General features: G+C 35.2%; 1 long non-coding RNA gene across 1 annotated transcript; it reads left to right on the top strand.

Annotated features, from left to right (window-relative positions):
- Nucleotides 1-1,608: 1,608 nt before the first annotated feature.
- LOC108375592 (uncharacterized) lies at nt 1,609-21,690 on the top strand. The gene is made up of 3 exons (XR_001849183.1): nt 1,609-1,627; nt 1,945-1,946; nt 21,410-21,690. It is a non-coding gene; the product is annotated as an uncharacterized LOC108375592 (long non-coding RNA).
- Nucleotides 21,691-21,883: the final 193 nt, after the last annotated feature.

The following is a 21,883-nucleotide window of genomic DNA, read 5'->3' as shown; positions in this document are numbered from 1 at the left end:
AACAAACCTACACAGAATATATTCCCTTTGCATATAAGTTATGCCTTTCAAACCACTTTCACTTTGGCGCTCAACGTCTTGACAAATATACTAAAGTCTTAAAATTTCGATTTCACCCATGATTAAATAGGCCGTTGCGTCACTGTGAACACATTCCCCCAGGGTTGAGTGAGTGGGACTAGATGGCTGGAGGAAGGGGGTAGTGAAATTTTTCGCGGACTGGTCAGAACATGATGGAAGAATTTGCGATGGGGTATTTTACCATTTTTACCATGAGACATCAACATTAAATTAAAGCTTCTGAAATGCCTAAACTTCTTCTCAATTTCGTCCAAAAGTTTTCCAATTAGCTCAGCGATCGCCGCGTGAAAACTAGGACACCTGCAATTCCAATGTGCTTCTGGCTCCGATATAGTGCTATAGCGCGAATATCGTTTTACAGGTATCCCTTTCAGGTATTATTACCTTGTAAGGCTTTACAAAGGTCAGCTTCGGCAGCATTGAGTCTATGAGTTTTACTACGGGATCATTTATGACAGGGCTTAGGACACCTAGAGCTAGAGGCGGTATGCATATGATGACTTCAAGCGACTGTAGTATACTGGATCTCGTTCTGAGTGGTCTTTTTCTACGCGATTTTATTAACAAATTATAACTAACAAATGCATTCGTTAGAGGTCGTGACTTTCTTACGGGGGATTTCAACGCGAGCTTGCTAATGTTCAGACAAGCCGCATTAAAACATATAAATATCTAAACCAATATTTCGCACAATGCAGCCATACTTGTCACTCTACGCTTGCGGCTATTTTGAATATCTCCGGGCACTAACGTTGTCGTTGACAAACACCTTACGTAACGAAACGAAAACCAGCACCAAATTTGTAGGAAGTAACAAAAAATCAAAGTCACTGACAACATTTCAAAGTCAAAGTCGAATGCAGCATTGAGCTGCCGCTAACGAGATGCAAACTTGCGCAGCGAGCAATCAATGGGAATTCTTTTGACTAATAAAATAGTAGCGACATTGTACGAAGTGCGATTTCGCTAACGCGCTAGACAGAGCTAATTCGGATGGGCTAGACAGGGTGACTGTAGTGCACGAGCGCACCATCTAACCGCCAACGACGCTTAATCATAGCACTTTCGCAAGAAAAGGGTTTTTCGCTTATCGGAAACCGCAGTTACCAGCGCAACATTTGAAGAAAAAATATCAAATAGAAAATATTCCGCTGTGAGAAGTAGAGTAGTTTATAAACTGCCTGCAGGGATATATATGATTTTGTGCATATGCTAATGAACGTTGAGTTTCTGCGACTTTCTGCTTGCAAGTACATAGATCTCAGCCACGAACCAACCATTTGTTGACTTTTATACTGCTTTAAATGCATACACTTAAAAGTTGCGTGCACGTAAGTACTCGTATTGCTACCCTGCAGGAAAAGCGACCAGTTGTGAACCAGAATGCTACCAGTTTGCGTTTCAGCCAAATGCAAAACAAGGTAACAACATCGTAAATGAAATGGAAAAAGTCGTGACTAATATATCAATTTTTTTTTATAAAATGATGCCTTTTGGCATTTCAACGATGATGTTTGTTACATCTTGTTGCATTTCAGGTGACGATGTGAAAATTATAATATTTGTTTCTATCATTTAAATACTGCATTTGAACCTGCGACACACAGATTTTATAGCCGACATCTATGTATACCTACTCGGCTACGGCAGTCAAAAGCTTTTTAGCTTTTAAATTCATATTTTTCATATATTGCAACGAAAACAGTTCCTCTCATTTGGAAATTACTTCCCCTCTTGTGGAAATTGCAAAGCTTTTTATTTTACAAATATTGACACAGAATGATCCGGGAGCTTTTACTTGATAAAATTTCTTTACAAATATTTTATCATGTAAACACTGACATGGGCGGTATATATCCATAGATGTTTCAATAACGGCTCTAACGATTTTGAAGAAATTTTGTGTTAATAGAATGTTTTGCATTTTAAGGTTATCTAGATAGGTGTTATCTCCAAGAATATTCACATAAGGTTGCCACCTATTCGAAATTAGTTCCAAATTGAATAAAAATCATAATATGGGAATCAAATGGAAAGTATTTTAAAAATCACTAATTATTTTCCATCGTATGTTTATTTAATTTTTTGTTTAGAAAATTAAGATAAAATATTTCATACTACGTGTACTTAAAGCAAGTTCTTTAGCAATGCTTAGCCTATATACATAGTAACTGTTATGCCTTAGGATGTTAGTCTAAAGTTGCCACTTTTTTCGAATCCACCAAATTTAATTGAATAACTTAGTATGCACATCAATTGAAAGACATTTCAGAGGGATTTAATCCAGAAATATATTTTAGGGTTGCCACATTTTTTAATACCAATTTGTATCTTATTAATTTCAACGAGAATTTTTTTATGTAGACATACCTACATGCACACATTAAATAATCTGCTATGTATACACAGTACATACATACTCAAAATATGTACTTTCAATCTGGTGTATGTCTGTATAGGATTGCCACATAATATTTAATACAAGATATTTATTTAGTTTATTAGATTTCAAAAGTGAATTTTAATTAAGTTTGCTTCCAAAATATTCTTTGTATAAAATTCTGAGGTATCTACTGATATTTTTGTACATCAAAATTATTTTTACCAAAAGTTTTTCTTTTGCATTTTGCTTCACTGTATATTGAGGTACTTATTACCTTGATATACATACTATTATATTATTAATTAGCATCATTTGATACCCAAATCCTAAAAACTTTAAAGAGTATATGCGCTCGGTCAGCCTAGTATGTACATATGTATACATATGTTTCGTCTTTCATGATTCGTGGTCAGGCAAAACCGATCATACAACCGAACATTTTTCATGTATACATACGTATTTGCTTAATTTTCATATTCCTTTGGATTTGGCACCAAAAAATTGAACACGATTTTCGCGAATAAATTGTTAACCTTACAAAACTGGCACAGAGTTGAATAGCGCAAATAAAGCATGAAAAGAACAAAGCGAAGAGAGCATTATACATATAAAAATAAAACATTATTCATCCAGCTACATAAAAGCTTAGACCAAATTTAGGGATAGGCACACGAACTTTTTTTTTGTGAAATTCATTGAATTAAATTTTCAACACCCCAAAATATCCAAGTGAAGTATTTGTTATTCGATGTTTGCCATTGTGACAATGGCGATGCGAAAAATCTCACGCTTGTCTACTCGCATTTCTTGGCGGAAAATACGAAAGTTGTGGCATTTGAAAATATGTACATTCCCATAAAGGGTGCGCGTGCAACACGGGGGAGGTCACAAAAGGTACACTGTATGCAACAGTGGCAGCTGTGGCAGCTGTGGCATGAGTTGCAGTGGCAACAGTAGCCTTGCACCGGCATACATACATACATTAATGACAACAGGCAGAGGAGTACTTTCGTTGCCAATCGAACGACATGCAGCTATGTCAACCGCATCAAGAGACAATGTGACATGGCACAACCACAAAAACATATATCAGACAAGTACGTATTGAATAGCTGTTGACCGAAGTAAATTTTTTCGATGCCGACGCTGCTGCAACTCCTACTAACCACACAGAGGCCCTCCTGGAGCAAATATTTTACAACATTGTATTCGCGCTCGCCTACAATCAGTGCAAGCACACCATAAGAAGCATGATTTACGGTATTTTAGCATAATTCGTGCAACCCACCCGCTTCAGCACAGGTCTTGCCTGCTGTCCACTTTTCAGTTTAGTTTTACACATTAATGCGGATCGTGTTCTTCAAGCTGTGTGTGTCCGTCTGAGTGTTCATGTCACGCGTAATGAAGTGTCAGTAAAATGCAAATCCATCGCATCCGATTTGGCAAGGGCTACGTGTCTTAAAATCATGGACTGAAAGACTTTGAATAGCTGTTTATTTTGTACTAAAGTGTAGGACTATTCCAAACTTGGCTAACGCATACCGTTGCATGCCGTTTGGGTAGGCATAAGAAATTTCAAAAGCCGAAAATCCATATCATCCGTTACATGCATTTGCATGCGCATACATACATACATATGCATACAGCAAAGCAACGCAGCATGGCCCAGTGGCAGACACGATGGGACAGCGCAGCAAAGGGCAGGTGGACCCATCGACTCATCCCTAGAGTCGAAGCATGGCTCGAGAGAAAGCACGGGGAAGTAGACTAATATCTTACCCAAATTCACAGTGGCCACGGCTGTTTCAAAGCGTACCTTCACCGATTTGGGCATGAAGAGACCCCATATTGCGAGCAGTGCGAACCAGCTGGCCCCGAAGATGCAGAACATGTGCTTTTCGTATGTCTCCGCTTCCGAAAGTTAAAGAAGCATGTGGAAGATAACCTTGGATGTAGTGTCACACCAGACAAACTGGTGCCACTGATGCTGAGAAGCAACCACGCATGGAACGAGGTACAGCATATGGCTGTCGCAGTGATGCAGCAACTCCGCAACAGCGAGCGGGCAAGGCGTACACGCGAACGTCAAGAAAGGGTGTGAGCCGGCAAGAAGATGTAGCGGCGAAACGTGCACGTAAACAGACGATACCAGTCTTAGAAACGAACATTCTATGGTATGGACAGGGACATGGTGGGTGGGGGCGTACAGATCCGAAATTGTACTAACAGCGGGTGGTAACAAGTAGATGCAACTTCTGACGTAATGCATCAGGACCAGAACGGACGTTAAGACTAGTGCTCAAACCGCTTCCCGACGAAATACTTGACGCTAGTACCGGGGGGAATCGGTACTGTGACAGTAGGAGGTTTAGTTCTGGTTAAAGTCCCACACTGACGGGGTTAGGCTTTCGATGCTTCCTCAAAAAAAAAAAAAAAAACATACATACCTATCTGTGTTCGTATGCAAAAGTAGCTTATGTCGAAAGGCTGGCTTTAGTATAATACGGCAATCACTTTATTTTTTAAACGGCAAGGAATTTTTCGATGAGACTCAATAAGAATATTGACTTGCTAGTATCGGAACTATATCTTCCACGTTTATTTGCCAAAAGTTGTTCAACGGCTTAGCGCCAGTAAGTCATTCGCCATCGTATGCTGCGAATGAAGATTTATACTAAAGCCAGCCTTTCGACAAAGCTACTTTTCCATATGAACACAGATATGTATGTACTTGAGGCTGGGATGTAATAAAAGTTTCTAGTTACACCAGTACACTGCAGAAGTTTTAAATCTTATATTTTATAATTTCACATTTTGAAAGGTGCTGGATTTACTTGCGCTTTCTTGCTGATTATTATTTTAATTTATACTGAGAGGTTAAATGGAGTTTAACAAAGTGTTGTGTTGTGTTGTGTTGTGTTGTGTTGTGTTATATTCAGTTATGTTGTTCAACGCATTTCACATCAGTTCACTTCAATCAACTCAACTAAACTCAACTGGGCTCAGCTCAGTCCACCTCAGCGCCCCTTAATTTAAAAGGTTGAGTTTCTACCTCTGGGCGAACACTAGTTATTTTATTAGATAGAACACAAAAAAATATACTATTCTTCCTTTTATTTTTATAACTCCGAATTTAGAGTTGGAATTCACGCGCGATGCAGATTTCCATTGTTACATCTAATCTTCACATTTTTTGACGAGCTTTGGAAATATGGTATAAATGTAGCAGAGGCTGCGCACAGAAACCAGTAAAATTTTGAAAGGGGTCTAGGAGGCAAAAAGTTTTGAGAAGCGCCTGTTAGCAAGGCACGCCCACTCACTAAAAGCGCCAGCACATGTGAAATCAGCGAACGTGCTTCTTCCAATATAGAAAAGAAGAGAGTATTTGTTTTAGTTAAGTAATTTCTCCATTGCGAGTGGCTTGGAATCGTGATACATACACGAAGAGCAATAAAATGATCTTAATAATTTGTATACAAAAACGAGTACATATGTATGTACATAAGTCGAAGCAACCAAACCAAACGCTAAAAGTTGATACATATCTGTTTGAACTAGAATGCGATGGCTCATGCACATTTGAGAGGAAAAGGACATATGTAATTATGTAAGTAGACGGGCGCACGGAGTCACACTAATTTTAAAATGTCGTCTACATAATGTGTGGTGTGGAAACAAGTGACGTTAGTTATAAATTAACATTTAGCTGCACTAAACACTGAATGCTTTAGCGGATGCGTATATACATATGTATATGTACGTAGGCATCTACAAATGTACATTAGACTGGGTCGAAAAAAAAAGTTGCTAATGTCCGCCCCTAAATTTAAAGATTATGTTGAGAGGGTTCTGGAAAAATTTTTTTTTTTTTTTTNTCTTTAAATTTAGGGGCGGACATTAGCAACTTTTTTTTTTGTATGGGGACCGACCCAGTCTAATGTACATACATAAATGCTTAAACCCAATAAACACCCAAAAAATATTTCTCCAACCTTGGAGAAATTCGTAGTTCTCAAGTTGATATCCAACATCATTCTCCAACTCATCTCTAACCGGCGTGCAGATACGTAAAAATGAAAGAGAAACAAATTCTATTATTAAGTAAAAAACGAAAGTTATACAAAGAGGAAAATTACCAACAAAAAGTAAATAATCTGCAAAGTATCATAAAATAATCTTGAAAGGAAATAAAATGCGAAGTGAATCAAGTGGCAAAATTACTGTCGGACTGTATACTGTGAAGTGAATTATTTTAATATGATATTGATTAACTAAATAATATAAAAGGAGTAATAAAATGAAAAATTAATATTTAAATTCATCTATGCATGTCGTTTCAATCAAAAAGGTATAATGTATGTTACTATTTCAATCTCAGTACTTCAATGATATGTTTAAGACCAATTGGAGAATTACATTGGACTTCAAGTTGAGAACTAGCATTTTATCAACTTGAGAAACCGTCCTTTTTTCATGCAAAGAAAAATGCCCTTTTTGTTGAGAACGCTATGATCCTCCACTTAAGGTACTGTAGAGAAACAACGTTGGAGATTTGAGAAATACCTTAGTTCTCAACTTAACCTCAAGTTGAGTTCAAACCTAAATGTTTGTTCTGAAGCAACAATTAGGCCTTCACAATGGGCATCTGCACAAAATGTTTCTAGCAATAAAAGAAAGAAATGCAGGGAAAAAGGAATGAGTAAACAAAATTTGTTTACTGGTAGGTATATGTGAATAATGTGTACGTATGCACGTGTTTTAGGCCAAAGCATTCTGATTGCCTTCCGGCAATGATATTTGTTCTTGTCTATGTACTCGTAGAAGCTACTGGAGAACCGCTTTTTGCTATTAGTGCCTCGAAGTGTTTACTATGTGTGTATCAGAGTTCTTCATTGAGTACTAATAAAATGGTGTACTTAATCATGAGCCATAACAATTTTCGCAAATGAGTATTCATGCCAACTCTAAAAACTATTATGAATAATTCCCACCCAAAACACGAACATACTCAAAATATGCGTACCCTTATTTGTGCCGGCAATTCTTATCACTTTCGAGTATAGGTTACTAATTTGATTTTATTCATTTGTTGGTATAAGACGTTGAAAATAAATTTCAACGAGTTGAATATTTAGCTCATTGCGAGTGTCGTGCCGAGTGCAAGTCATTTTTCAATGAGGCTGATTATTTGTGTTTTGCTTTGTGCCACCAGGTGGATGCTACCATAAATGAGCGTGAGCTGAAAGTGAGGGTGCGTTAAGACCCGCCATATTTGCTATCTTCTGCTTTGTGTTAGGGTTTGCGTTGCCAACTTTTGGCTTAGACAGCTGCATTTGAAGCTTAAATTAGTGGTGACATACCATGACGCTATAGCCATAACCGTAATCACATTAACTATCATCGATTATAGGTATCATAACAAAAATAGCTGATTTTTCGTAGTCAACAATATCGGTGTTGTCAGACGCGAGAATTGCAGAACTTCTTTCACTGTCACTAAATTAACACTAAATTTTTAAAACTCAACAGCAGATCATAATAAAATATGTACATCAAAGGTACTAACTTTTACTTAATATAAATTTATTTGGCATTATTTATGAAATTTTTACAAAAATGTTATTTTATGAAAAATTATAATTTTTTTCGTTTTTAAGTATTTTTGGATTAAAAATATAAAAAAGGATATAAATTATGTACATTAACCGAAGGATAATTAATTTTAATTAAATCTTTTATATCTTCTTTATATTTTTGGTACAGTTGAAATCAGCGTGAGAAGTAGCATAGCTAAATGGTTCATATTCTACACTTATTCCAAAACCTTAACAGCACTTTTTTTTTGTTTTTTGAACGTCTGGCAACACATTCTTACTCTCACTTCAGATATCAGCTGATTATGGTTATAGCGGATAACCAAAATTCGATTGGTCTCTATTTCTATGGTTATGGCTATGCCACAACGCGGTGTGGCACCACTAATCGAATACAGTGTTGGCCATAAGGTTGGTTGGAACAGCTGATTTATATGGTTATGTTCATATCACCATTATTTTAAGCTTGAATTTATGTATTCATAGTCAGCTGTTGAAGCAACGCCAACGCCAAAGTTGTATGTAACAAATTTGTTTACTGGCTCAATGAGAGAATTGAGCTTTACACCGATTCATACCAACAGAGCACTTACTCATTTTACATACCCTCACTTTAGGTTCTTTCCCGTACGCAACGCGGGATCCCGCGAGTGCCCAAAACAGCCCAGAATCATTCCCATACTCAACAAAATGGGTAATAGAGAGCGAAAATTGGAACGAATTGGATCGCAAGTATCTTCTTCTTCCTGCCCGAAACAGCCCGGACCTTTTCTCCGGATAAAAATGGATAAAGAGTCAAAGTGCATATCAGCTGTTTTGTGTTAGCATGTTGCCTGCATTTACTTGGTGCTTTTAAGGAATAGTGAATGGCCAGTGTGTTTTCAATTTTTATATACTTAAAATCAAATTTGTTAAATAAAAATTCAATTTCCAAGTTTTTGCATTGATGTGGCAAAAACAAAAACAACGTGAATCAGCTGTTTCTCAAATTCTGGGCACGAAAAGCGAGCAAATTTCGCTTATTCTCTAATTACCGGATCCGGTCCGGATTGTTAGGGAAAGAACCTTTTGTGTGCCGCGCCTAAGAGAGTATTATTGGATTTGAGTGAATATTCTTCATTAACTAATATCCACTTATACTCTTTCTTGTGCTATTCAACGAATGACTTAAAAATACGAATAAATGCAGTTCACTGGTGTGTATGTAAACAACACAGTTTCCACCACTCGAGTAAGACCTCCAATGTAGCGGTGAATAAATTGAACTAATTAAGGTTTCTAGTGGCTGGCCTAATAGGATGCAGATAGCCGCCCGTTTATACCGGTTGATAATAAGATTTTGACAAACACGCATATAAAAAGCAAAAAAGCATTATTGATTTTTTTTTAACATTTGTAGCTAATTTTCGCACTTTGCTGTTGAATAAATATGCTAGCAAAATTACGCACCGAATTGCCCTACAGGAGCTGTAAAAGCGAGGATAACGAAGCGAAGTCCTAATTTTTTAGAGTGGCTCCTTTTCACAGGACCTAAATTCAACGGAAAATGTTTGGAATTTGAATGTTTTGCAAAGTGGGCGAGTCACACAATCCATGTGATGATTAGCAGTCCGGCAAATAAAGGGGTTAGCTGCGAGCTGTCATTGCTTTTTCAAAACACCTCTAGAACTTTCCCGATAAGGGTCTTTCCATACATAGAAATAAGGGTGGAGTATCCAATACTAAAATTGTTATGCAATAGAATTAAATGAATTAAATATATGTATGCTTTCGCTGGTTCAATGTAGTCATTTTCTTGTGGAATAAAATCCAAAGTAATGAAGGCGTTTTCTTCATTCTCACCACTTTTCTCCGAAATTGATCTTTCCTCACAATGAAAAAGGTAACGAAGCTTCTTTAATGCCCAAAAGCTTAGTTAAAGGCTCAGATCTTGAAGAAAAATTGTGATCCTTAAGTGGTTGACAATACAGACCATAATGGAAAAGAACATGCATATGGTTTATATTCTGGAGAAAGACGAGTATTGCTTATGTCAAGAAATTCAACATTTCATGGTTTAAATACCCTACAGCAGCGATGGGCAGAGAGAGCTTTACTTTGCACACACCCATACAAAATGTATAGAAACCTCAAAAGAGCTTTGCCCGCGGGCAAAGCGATGCCCATCGCCGCCCTATAGGATACCCCAAACACGTGGCCATAAATTGGACATCGAGAAGCTCGTGAGTATAACGAGGTTTTCAATATAGGAGAAAGTGAGCCTCAGGAGATATCGCTTATCGAACAATCGAGGGAAACTAAAAGCTCTATTAAATATAAGGACGGCAGTGCTTTTTATATCAAACATTCCTCTTTCTCCAGCGTGGAAATTTACACTGGTTTACAGCAAAATTGTTCTCCAGACGCAATTATCTAATTCCTATGTAGAATTGCTCGGTGATTCCGAAAATCAAGTTTTTTTTTTTCTATGGATATGTTTTCGAGATATTTTCAATTTGCCGTTATTCAGCTAAAGCAAAAATTGGTTCCTTTTAATCACGTATATGTTACGAACCAATTTAAAAATCTTAATACATATAAAATACGGAAATGAAAGCCAATGAAATTCTCCATAAACCGTATATACATCACTTTCCGATAGGGATTATAGTTTCTGACAAATTAATTAATCATTCTAGCTTTTTTTTATTTTTTAATGAAAAAATGAAAAAAAAATCAAACTTTAACAGAAGAAAAATTTGAAACATAACAAGTTCTGTGCCAAATTTTTGCATTTGTACAAAAGCTTGTTCTGTTACAAAAAAAATTACTGATGAAGAAAATCGATGGATAAATACGAAATAGGAGTGGTCAAATGAAAATGCGCAAAGATTTTTTGTATGAAATACGAGCAGTAAAGCGTGTTACTCGGGCGTACGTGGCGTATGAGTAAAGGATAATAAATGACGGCTGGTCACCGTGTACTTAAAAACTTCTGTTTTCCACGACTCGGCATCAACAAAAAAAAACAGTTGCGTACGTCAATCGGACTGTGTCGGTTGGGCGGAAGGAGGGTAAAACCGTTGGGATTAATTAACTTATTAAAATAAAAGCGGATTTAAAATCAAAAAGGATTCTAAAGCACGCAGATCTCTTATATTTCATAACTTAGGGCCGTTTTCTGAAGTAACCTTTAACTTTAAAGCTGACTTTATATTTAAAGGTTGGATTAAAAATAAAGCTACGTCTAAAGTAAAGCATTTCTATTATCGGTTTTTAGCATATGTATGTTTCTTGGTTGTAAACCAATTTTAAACCGATCAAAAATGCCATACTTTAGACGCAATCATAAATTTTAATTCCACCTTTAAATATAAAGTGAGCTTTAAAGTTACAGGTTAGTTGAGAAAATTTTGAAAGTGAAATTAGAATTTTTATGAAGAAAACGAAAAACAAATCTTATGAAGTTAAATTAAAAATGTTCCAATTAAAATTGAATGCTTTGCGAAATTCGTAGAAAAGCTTGGCAAATTTGAGAAAAAATTTCACACGTGGATACTTTTTGATATTTGCGATATCTACTCAATACTTGTCAAAATGTATCGAGTAACCGATACTACTCAGTACTCAAGAAAAGTGTCGATATTTCGTACACGGTACTCGTACCGTTCTATCACTATTCATCACTGCTTAATAGATGTATGCAAAAATACATACACCATTTACTGGCTTTAAAATGCTAGCTGGGCTGTTCAGTTTCCTTGAGTAATTTAAAAGTCTCCTGAATTAATGACGACGCCTTGTCGCGTAATAAAAAGGCAAATTGTGCGGATTAAATTATGCGTTGCTTAATTGTGCCATCAGTAGCACATTTATCATAAAATAACGTCTATAAAAAAAGTAATAAACCTTTGTTGCGTTCAGTACAGAAAAATGAGTTGAGCATCAAAAACGCTGCCGTCGATTTTGTTTATCATCTCGCTTTAATTGCAGCAATGTAAATCAGTTGATTTTTTCTGAAACTCATTGGTGGCAGTAAGACCACTAGTTGGTTAGATTGTCTTCTCTTGACTATCTAGCACAGGTCATGAATGAAAATACATCTTGGCAAGGTCTAAGATTTAAACAATACTCCTATCAATTGAAGCTTCATTTAGCTAAGTACTTTTACCGGCAATTTAAATAATCACTATCCTCAACCGCTTAAGCATAAAAGCGCGTTTATGATTTTTCGGCCCAAGTTTTATTAAGGTAATTTGAAAGGTGTAAGTATGCTCAAGTTATTTGAAGATTTGCGCCATAGTACACCTAATGACCAAATGAGCAGTTACGAGGATCTGAATTTTGTTTCCTGCCATTACTATTCCCACTAAAAAATAAAAATAAAATATTTTAAAATTTACATAGTTTTGCATAGAGATATTCATATGTATTTCATGTATCATAACATGCTTTCATAGCTCATTTAGAATAACGTATGCCAATTCGTTACTCATGTGAAAGCAATGATTGGGGGTCTATGTATATTCTCTCCAACTCAATAATACGAAGAGATTGATAGAATCGTAAAAATCGTAGTGTCTCCACCGAAGCGTCTTTTCTTTCTGCTGTGAACCAATGCTCCCGCATAGAGCGGGTAAGCGCGAGCAAGGTGACGTGCGATAATGCCAATGAAATTAATGTCAATTGACATAAATTCACTTTTGTTAGGGAATTAACGTCAATGACATAAATAAATACAGAATGGTGAAAATAATGTTATTGACATTAATACACAATTGAAAAGTGAATCAATGTCCGAAATGTTAAAAATCGTGTTAACTTTACGATGACATATGAGTCAGGGGAATCAAGCCTAATCTTTTCGAAAGGGCAGTAAAATCCATGGAGGTTACTGCTCTTTCAAGAAAATATTGACATAACCCACTTTTGACATACATACATACATATAGTTTGCAGCTTTAAAAGTTGCATAACACCACTGCGGTCCGCGTTGGCGTCATTTTTCTAACATTACATACTTCTCTTCTAGAATGGTGAAACAATTCCAAAGTGAGTAAAAATTTGTCAAGTGGGCCACCATTTTTTCGAAGGTCGCGTTTTTTTTTGTGCAACTATCTGTTTATGCTTCACAAAGATAAAGGAAAAATTCAAGTTCCACAATATTTTAAAATTCGAATTATTTTAGAAATTATAGACCTATAAGACCTGCAAGTCAAAAACAGAAATGATCTAAAAAAATTTTTTTTTCCAAATATTTTCTTCAATAAATGCAGTTTTCGAAAATATAAACGAAATGGAAAACATTCATTAAGAACATATTTGTAATGCAACTGGAATATTTATAATGTTTAAATTAAAAAAAAAATAATAATTTTATAAAATATAAAAATATTTTTTTTTAAAGCCCTAATGTAAGAGTAGTGTTACAAAAAAAAAACATTTCATCAACTTTCATCAAATACTTTAAGGGAAAATGAGTTTTGAAAAAAAGATCGCTTAAAAATATCCTTGCTTATAAAAACTTCAAAAAATTAAATTTTTCTTCAAAAAAATCTCAGAATCCCTTTCACATCTATAAATCTCTCTACCCACGAATTTTCACGCGACAAAAGAAAAGCTTGAATAACCTTCGTCTCGATGCATTCCGACGAATTTTTTTCTGGAAATAATTGTTAATCGAACGTACAACAATATTAGACCAAAACGCCATTTTAAAGCCATTGAGATGTCAGTAATATTTTTAAAAAATTTAATAACTTTTATAAAAAAATATTTTATGACAAAATAAAAAATAAAAATGTGAAGAAAACATCATCATTTTCAAAAGCTTAAAAAATTTGCATAATCGGTATTACCAGTCGGAAGAAAATAAATAAAATCTAAACAATTTCGAAAAATATTTGTCCAAGTCCCGGATGGAGACATACTAACGCCTATGTAGACCGTTGTGATACCATTTAATTGGCTCAATGCTGATGTGGACATTTACCTTGTAATGGAACCAAATATTTGTCGAATGATACAGTCAAACAAATTTCATTTGCGGGTTAAGATAGTGTCCGATGATGTACGACAGTAATCATTTGCTGGAAAACGCCATTCTGCTGGCTTGCGTTCCAATAAGACAGTAGCCCGTAATGATCCCTACTACTGTCGGAAGTTGAGAGCGTTGTCATCGTTGCAAGTGTTATCGCTTCAGCATCCTGTCTTTTATTAGCCAATTCGAAGGAGTTCGTCCTAATCTAGAGCCTGTACAATATCAGCGGTACACCTGATTCTTAAGTAGAATCTACAGTCGATAAGCTAGTACTTGACCTTGGAAGTTCGAACGCAACATATCTTTATTATCTGGCATTAAAATCGGCATTGAATTGCGCTTTTTGACGACGAACAAATAGTTATTATCTGCGGAACCAGATCTCATGTGATTAACCACCGGACAGCCTCCTTCGTAGCTATAATTTCAGCTCAAAAACCCAGTTTTACAAATAACTTCTTCGAGTATACACCGCTTCTACTCGTTGGTTTAAATTTTATATACCACGGATATGTACATGCATACTGTGATAGAGTGTAAGTATGTTTTTAAATCCAAATGCTCTTCTGATTTCCCTCCTCGCGGGAGTTCTTGCCTTAAAGCCGGCTTAAATGTCCGGTAATATAAGTGGGTATTGTGCGAAGAGCTCCACTTATGTATGGTAGTTTTAAATTGGATTACTTCTCAATGGCCGGCACTGCATAGAGGATTATAGGTCTCACCACGGCGGCGATTACTTTTCTAAAGCTATAAATGGCAATTGTGTCCATACATACACTTCAATATTTTCATTCCAGTTCATTGTTCTATAAAGGAGTAAACCAAGATGTTTCACGGATTTGCTTAGTTTAAGCACAGACGTAAGGAAAACCCAATTAAAAAGAAAAACAAAATAACTGAATCTATTATTTTGGGAAACTGCTGTGTGAACAAAGTTTCAATATTCAATTGCACAAAATGAAGGTGCTTGAAATTTTTTTGGATTGAGTCAGACGCTGCCAGAAAACAAATTGGTCCGGCATCATGCTTTTTTTAACTTTATTTTATTTGCACCCCAATTTTTCCTACAATACCTTAACCCATATTGCGCAGGGGGGTCTACCTTTAATAGGGAAGGTCTCATATGTTGACCAGAAATATGTAACAAATTTAATTAGTCTCTGACTGCCAGCAAACATTTATATATGTAGCTGTACAGCTGAACACTGATGGAAATGTAAGAATTCTAACATTTCAATCAATTTCAGCATCGATAAACGCAAACAGCTGCAACATGGAAAAAGTCATTAACAAAAAAAAAAAAAAAATGCAGCGTGGGCCACACAGCTGCAGCTTTTACAGCAGCATTGTCCTAATTGCAATGAGCAGTCGTTGCTTTACTTTTAATCTGTGGTTTTGTTGCTTTTTCACTACATACTTTGCACAACGCTCAACCCACAATGAAACAATGAAGCGCAAGCAGGCAGTTGAATACTTGTGCGCATGCTCATCGCAGACTTTGCCATTAATCTACTAACTTATCTGCATTGTAAATTTTGCGCTATCTATTAGATCGCAGCCGATGTAAGCGTAAATATGTTGAAATCTACATGTGTGCGTTTGTGTGAGAATGGTTTGCTAGCGAGCAGGTGTTTGAAACAATGCACATGATATCGTAACAAGCAGATACGATTTTAATTAAAATGTTGCAATGTATTCCTAGCTGCCACAACAGATATTTAAATTTTTAGTACCTAAGTGCACTTTTAGCACTAAGAATAAAAGCAACAGAATTTCCCAGCAGTGTTCTTTGCAAAGGTATGTAAACAAATTGATGTGTGTGTTTGTGTGTGCGTGTGAGAGCACTCTATAGAACGCAACAACAGGAAGTGTGAAGCAGTCGCTGTAAAGTTTAATTTAACAAGGCTTTGTGCTGATTTTAAATTAAAAATAAATTCATAACAAGTGTGGCACATATTTTAACATTAAATTTATACAGACCACTAAGCATTTTTTGTAGATTTCAGATGGACGGCATAGCGCGCAATTTAGTAGTTTTGGTTTTTACATTGCTATACATATAACATGACTTCCTCGAAATCGTTGTTCTTTTTTCGTACATGAATTAATTGCGGCCAAGTAAATTCTGCTAAGTAATTTTGCCAGCGTTAGTAGTTGTTTTTTTGTTTCGGTGAGACTCAAGTTGGCTAAAACTTAGCTAAGCACCTTTTAGAAAACCCGCGGTCAATGTTTTGTAGTTTGCAATGCTTATTTTTTTTTTGTTTGTTGTAAGATTTCTAAAAAAAAATAGATAACGGGTATGGAAGAAGTTCGCAAGTTGTAGTTGACTTGTAGTTGATTGTAAGCAGTATTGGCAGCTTTTTGGCAGTGTAAACAGGTCTTTGGCAAAACCTGGGGTCTGTCACCAAAGAGAATCCTCTGGATTTATATCTCTATGATCAGACCCATAATCAGCTATGCGTCGGTGGTATAGTGAAGCTGGCTTTCAATCAATAGCGTGGAAAGTCTGCTTGCCAAACTTCAAAGAACTATTGCCGTGTGCTTTACTGAAGCTTTCTCTAAAACATCGGTGCTCTTGACGCACAGCTGCACTTACCGTCACTTTGTGTCTTCATACGTGGGGAAGCCTTAAATGCCACCTGCAGGTATTTGCAATCCTCAAGGCCGTGGACTACGTCGTGGAAAATAGGTGGATAAGGAGTTTCGGATTATGGCATACGTGAACGTACTCTTTTCCCCATTCAGCTTATACGACTGGCGCACATATCACACAAGTTTCTTTCGTATGGTTTTCGACCCATGAACGCATGTTACGATTCAATTTCTGCACTTAGGCGTTGGCCAGCCCTCTAACTACTTCCAAATTAGTTCGGCAGTACAAGGCTCGACTAAATTATGTTGGCAAACATAACGAGCTTGCTTTACTCCGGTTTCCAGGCCAAACGGAAGTACTTGGTAATGAGACATCGGACCATTTGGCCAGAGTTGGCTGAGATCAGGTATTCCTCGCTCAGCAACCAGATATAACACTTCCACCTTCGGCCATCGAAGCAACCATCAGCTCGGCAAAGACTGGGAGGCAGTGAAGGGCTATCGGTGGGCAAAAACTCATTTCAATCTAGAAAGGTCTTACTAGTTGTTTGGCTCTCATTGAGCAGACGGAACTGCAGACAACTTGTTGGACTACTGACTGGTCACTTCACGTGTGACATGAAAACCGTACAATGGGCGGCAGGTAGTCTGAGTTAAGTTTTCTGCACGCGTTGTTTTGTGCCTGGTTCCGACAAAAACAAACAGTATGTCACTTAATTGCTTTTGTATCCAAAAATGTAGCAGTTTGACTGAATTGTAGCCAACATAACTCTAAACTGCAATTATAATTAGAAAATGATGTTTGATTTAATTTGTTTATTTTATCAAAAATTCAGCACTTTATTTTTTTAGTATTTAATTTTAATTATAATTTTTTATTAAAATAAAGATAATTCTATAACAAACAACTTATAAGTCCAAGTTTTAGAATTTGTACAAAAATTATAAAAAAAAATCAGGAAAGTTTCATAAAAATTTCAAGCTTTTTAATTCGTCGTTCTTAAATAAATTTGTAATCCAGTTTTACGGCCAACTAAATTTTAGTGTATTGGAGTTGCTCAAAAATCCGGTTGGTTTTTGATTGTTTTTTTTTTTTTGCTGATGGTGTCACTAATTTTCTTCCATACAAAGGATGCAGCTAAGAAAATGTAAACATTTTATAATTTACTATGAGCGCCAGTTACTGGCGAAATACACTTATGTTAGTGTTTGGCCGAGCTTCTCCTCCTATTTGTGGCGTACGCCTTGATGTTGTCACACAAAGCGGAGGGACCTACAGTTTTACGCCGACTCCGAACGGCGATTCTATTTTTATGAGAAGCTGTTTTTCATGGAAGAACACACAATTATTTACTGGAAACGTATCAATATTTCACTGAACTTCAAAAACGTTAAAACCCGATACCTCAAAAAATTCTATAACTCGAATAATTTCGATAACTATGCGTTTCCGGGGGCTCGATATACGCATGTCCAGAATTCAAAAATGTTTATATCTCGTTATAAATCGATAGCTCCGTAAACTTTGGATACCTCTATGAATTTCTCTGACTCGGTAAATTTTTGTAGCCCTATATTTTTAGAAAGTTTGTTACACTCTGGTAACGCGATAAAATTCGATAAGCAGTGATAAATCGATATACGTATTAACCTTGAAGTTTCGATAATATATATCGTATTTTGAAAACTTCAAAAACTTCGATTCGATAAATCGTAAAACTTTAGTAAATAAATAAATATTGATAACTCTATAAGTTGCAAGAATCCCATGAATTACGATAACTCGATGAATTTCGTTAACTGCATAAATAATTATAATTTAACAAATATCGATAACTTGATAAATTTAATTAACTTGACAAATTTCGATAATCCTATGAATTTTTATAGCTCGATAACTATCCGTAAAGTTCGGAAACTAATTTTCTGTGTTTATAAATTTCGACAGCACAATAAACATTGATCGATTTGAATAATTGGAAACGTTCCAATAACTTAATAAATAAGTATAACTCGATAAATTTCGAGAACTATAAACATGGATGATTCGATAAAATTTGTCAACGTGATAACTTTTGATAACTAAATTTTTATGACTGAATTTACTTCGATTGTTATCGTAAAATCAGACAAACCCCCGTATACTACAGGGTGACCCAAAAGTCTTTTTTTAATTTGTTCCACCTTCAGCGCAAACATTGCACGCAGAAGGAGCGCAGGGTTATGCCTATTGCTAACCTCGGCCTTAGAAATTTGTGGGTCGATTACAAACTTTACGATTCGATTAGGCGAACTTAGATTGCGTTGCCGGTAGCTAAAATGGTATTGCACATGGCAATTTTTTATTGGGATAATTTATTTGTTGCCGGTACTTCAAAATTACTGCGTGGCCAATTTTTTTAAATCTGCATCATTTGCGTCACCTAAATAAATCACTGAGTACTCAACTCATGAAAGCATGAGTACAGAAATTTAAACAAGAAGCCTCGGACGGATCGACCAAGGTCATCAAGTAATGAAAAGATATTCAGGGCTATCACAGAATCCATCCTCTTTTGTATAGTTTTTCGTACAAATGCCGTTACATTTCTTTCGCTATGTCTTTTCCTTCTGAAAATAATTGATTTTGTCACAAAAAAGTTAATTTCCCACACTGTGTGCCGTCTCTTCCCATTTCGAACGGTATTAATGCATACATTTAAGAAATAAAATAGATTAAGGGCCGGTTACTCAATGTCTGGTTAATACTAACTACAGGTTACAGGTTTACGACATTTAACCTGCATTTAGGGCCGGTTGCACAAAGCCTGGTTGTCACTAATCATCGGTTAACATCGTTATCGACGTTTTTGACTCCATGCATATAACACGGTGTCGGTAACGTCGATAACGATGTCTAATCGGGGATAAGTGGCAACCAGGCTTTGAGCAACCGGCCCTTAGTGTTAGCCAGACATTGAGTAACTGACCCTTAGCATGTTCTCAGTCGATGGAGTAAACAGAGTATAGCCGGTAAACGACTGACTTCAGCAAGCCAAAACTCGTCGGTCAGTGGCACATCTACTAACTTCTTTCAGTGGTGACCACTACAGCAATATTTGCAGTTATTACTTCAATTTCCTGCTGGGAGTACGGGAAAAATGTGTTGATCATTGTTTCTTTTTTTTTGATTGTTTAAAAGACATCAACAAGATTACCTTATGCATACATATTCTAACAAGTTCCTTTATTTTATTTTTGTATTAAAGTAGTGCTTTGCTTTTACAAAATAGCAAATCAGAACATTTTTCAATACATACGTATTACAAAACTTAGAACTTATGAACTTACAAACTGACTGTTACAAGAATATACAATTTTATATTTATTTATTTTTAATTTTGTAGTCAATTATAAGCATTTATTATTAGTTATAAAGAATACACTTATGTATCTATGAATCTTCGTAAAAAAACTAAAATTATAAATCAGAGGAGTACAAGAAAGTGATGTTTACGTTATTACTATTTTATTTGCAGTTAAGTTTATTTAATTAAGCTTTATTAATATATTTTAAAAATCCGTAAGTAAATATGTTACATTTTCCAAAGACCAGCTTTTTGTCTGCGATCTCTTTCTTGCCTGTAATAGTCCTTTAAGGAAGTAACTTTTGGTGAATAGTATAATTAGGCGTCGTACATTTTTTTTCTATTTTAATTAATATTTTTATAGTCAAACATTTGAAATGAATTTGTTATTATAAAACTTTTTTTTCAGTTAGGATTAGTAAATACAAGGAAAGTATACCCAAACATACAGCACATAAAAGTAGTTTCTAAGCTCATAAAAACAATAATTTATTTTAGTAAAATTTTGTAGAAAATCTTCATAATCTCGTCATTATATGCCTTCGACCTTCGAAGTAAAATTAAAGGAATTGGCCAATATAAGGTACTTATCGCTACTTAAAGGTGCAAAAGTGCTAAGTAAATTTTTGGTAAAAACAATTTTTTTGGTGCACAAAAACATAACTAGTAAATTTTATGCCAAAAACCGACTTCCATATCCATATAAAAATTTAGGAGGGCCGTTAATTTCTTCACGATTCAATTATCGGACCTAAATCAAATTAGTATGGAACCACCCTTGAGGTACCTCCATTCCGTTAAAAAAAAGAAAGAAAAGAAAAAGAAAGAAAAAAAATATTTTGTCAAACTGATAACTTTCTCCTTTTTTGAAGTTATTAAAAAATATAGTATAGACTCTCTTTTTAATATGAATTATTTACAAAAACCAGAACATTTCACATTTCCCAAAATTTTTCAGCAAGTCCAGTGAACGACTTTTTTTTACTTAAGCACAGGTTAGTTAAATTTCAGCATTTTATTTATTAAACGCAAGTCAAAATTATATAATTTTGATATATTAACACCATTCATTTTAAGAGGTTATCTGGTTATAGTTTATACTCAACAATAAAATACAGTGAAAGTAATCATATAACCAGATAGCCCATCAACCCGAAAACTGTAAATATCTACATATCGTCACCTGAAATGCAAAATAACGTAACAACATCGTCGCTGAAATGCAAAAAGTCGTAACTTATAAAAAATTCAAAATTAAATTTTTGATTGCTATGATGGATTACATCGAATTAAAACCCCCCCACATCGTTTTATGAAAAAAAAATTAAATAAAAAATTAGTCACGACTTTTTCCATTTCAGTTACGATGTTGTTACGTTATTTTGCATTTCAGGTAACTGGCACACAGTGTTCAGGAAAATAGCAGTGCGACGTGTTTACAAGTTAATGAAACTAAATAAAAAGTTTAGAATGTTTTTTTTTTTACATAATTAATTCCACAACAAAACCCATACAAATCAAAGTTTCAAATCTCTTCAAGAAATTTTCATATATTTCTAAAACTTGTTCTTCAGAATTTTTTAGAATAGAATCCATTAGAATAGTCCATTCAATTTTAGTGCAAGTTTAAAGTGCCTCAAAATTCGCGTTGATTTTTGAGAATTGCAAGTGTTATGGAAGAAAATCCACCGTCACCAAAAAAAATATATATATATATATGTATGTATATTAAAAATCAACGCGAGTTCTAAGCAAGTTGAATATGCATTTTAATAACATTTAAGAAACTATAAAACTGCATATAAAAAAAGACTGATGAAAACCTTAAATTTTTTGATTTTTTTATTAATTTTATAGGAAATTCGAA

The sequence above is a fragment of the Rhagoletis zephyria genome, unplaced genomic scaffold, assembly GCF_001687245.7.
Source record: "Rhagoletis zephyria isolate East Lansing unplaced genomic scaffold, Rhagoletis_zephyria_1.1 Rzeph_scaffold_09166, whole genome shotgun sequence".
Lineage (NCBI taxonomy): Eukaryota > Metazoa > Arthropoda > Insecta > Diptera > Tephritidae > Rhagoletis > Rhagoletis zephyria.
The sequence above is the reverse complement of the archived record's forward strand: the minus strand, read 5'-3'. Positions and strand labels throughout refer to the sequence as shown.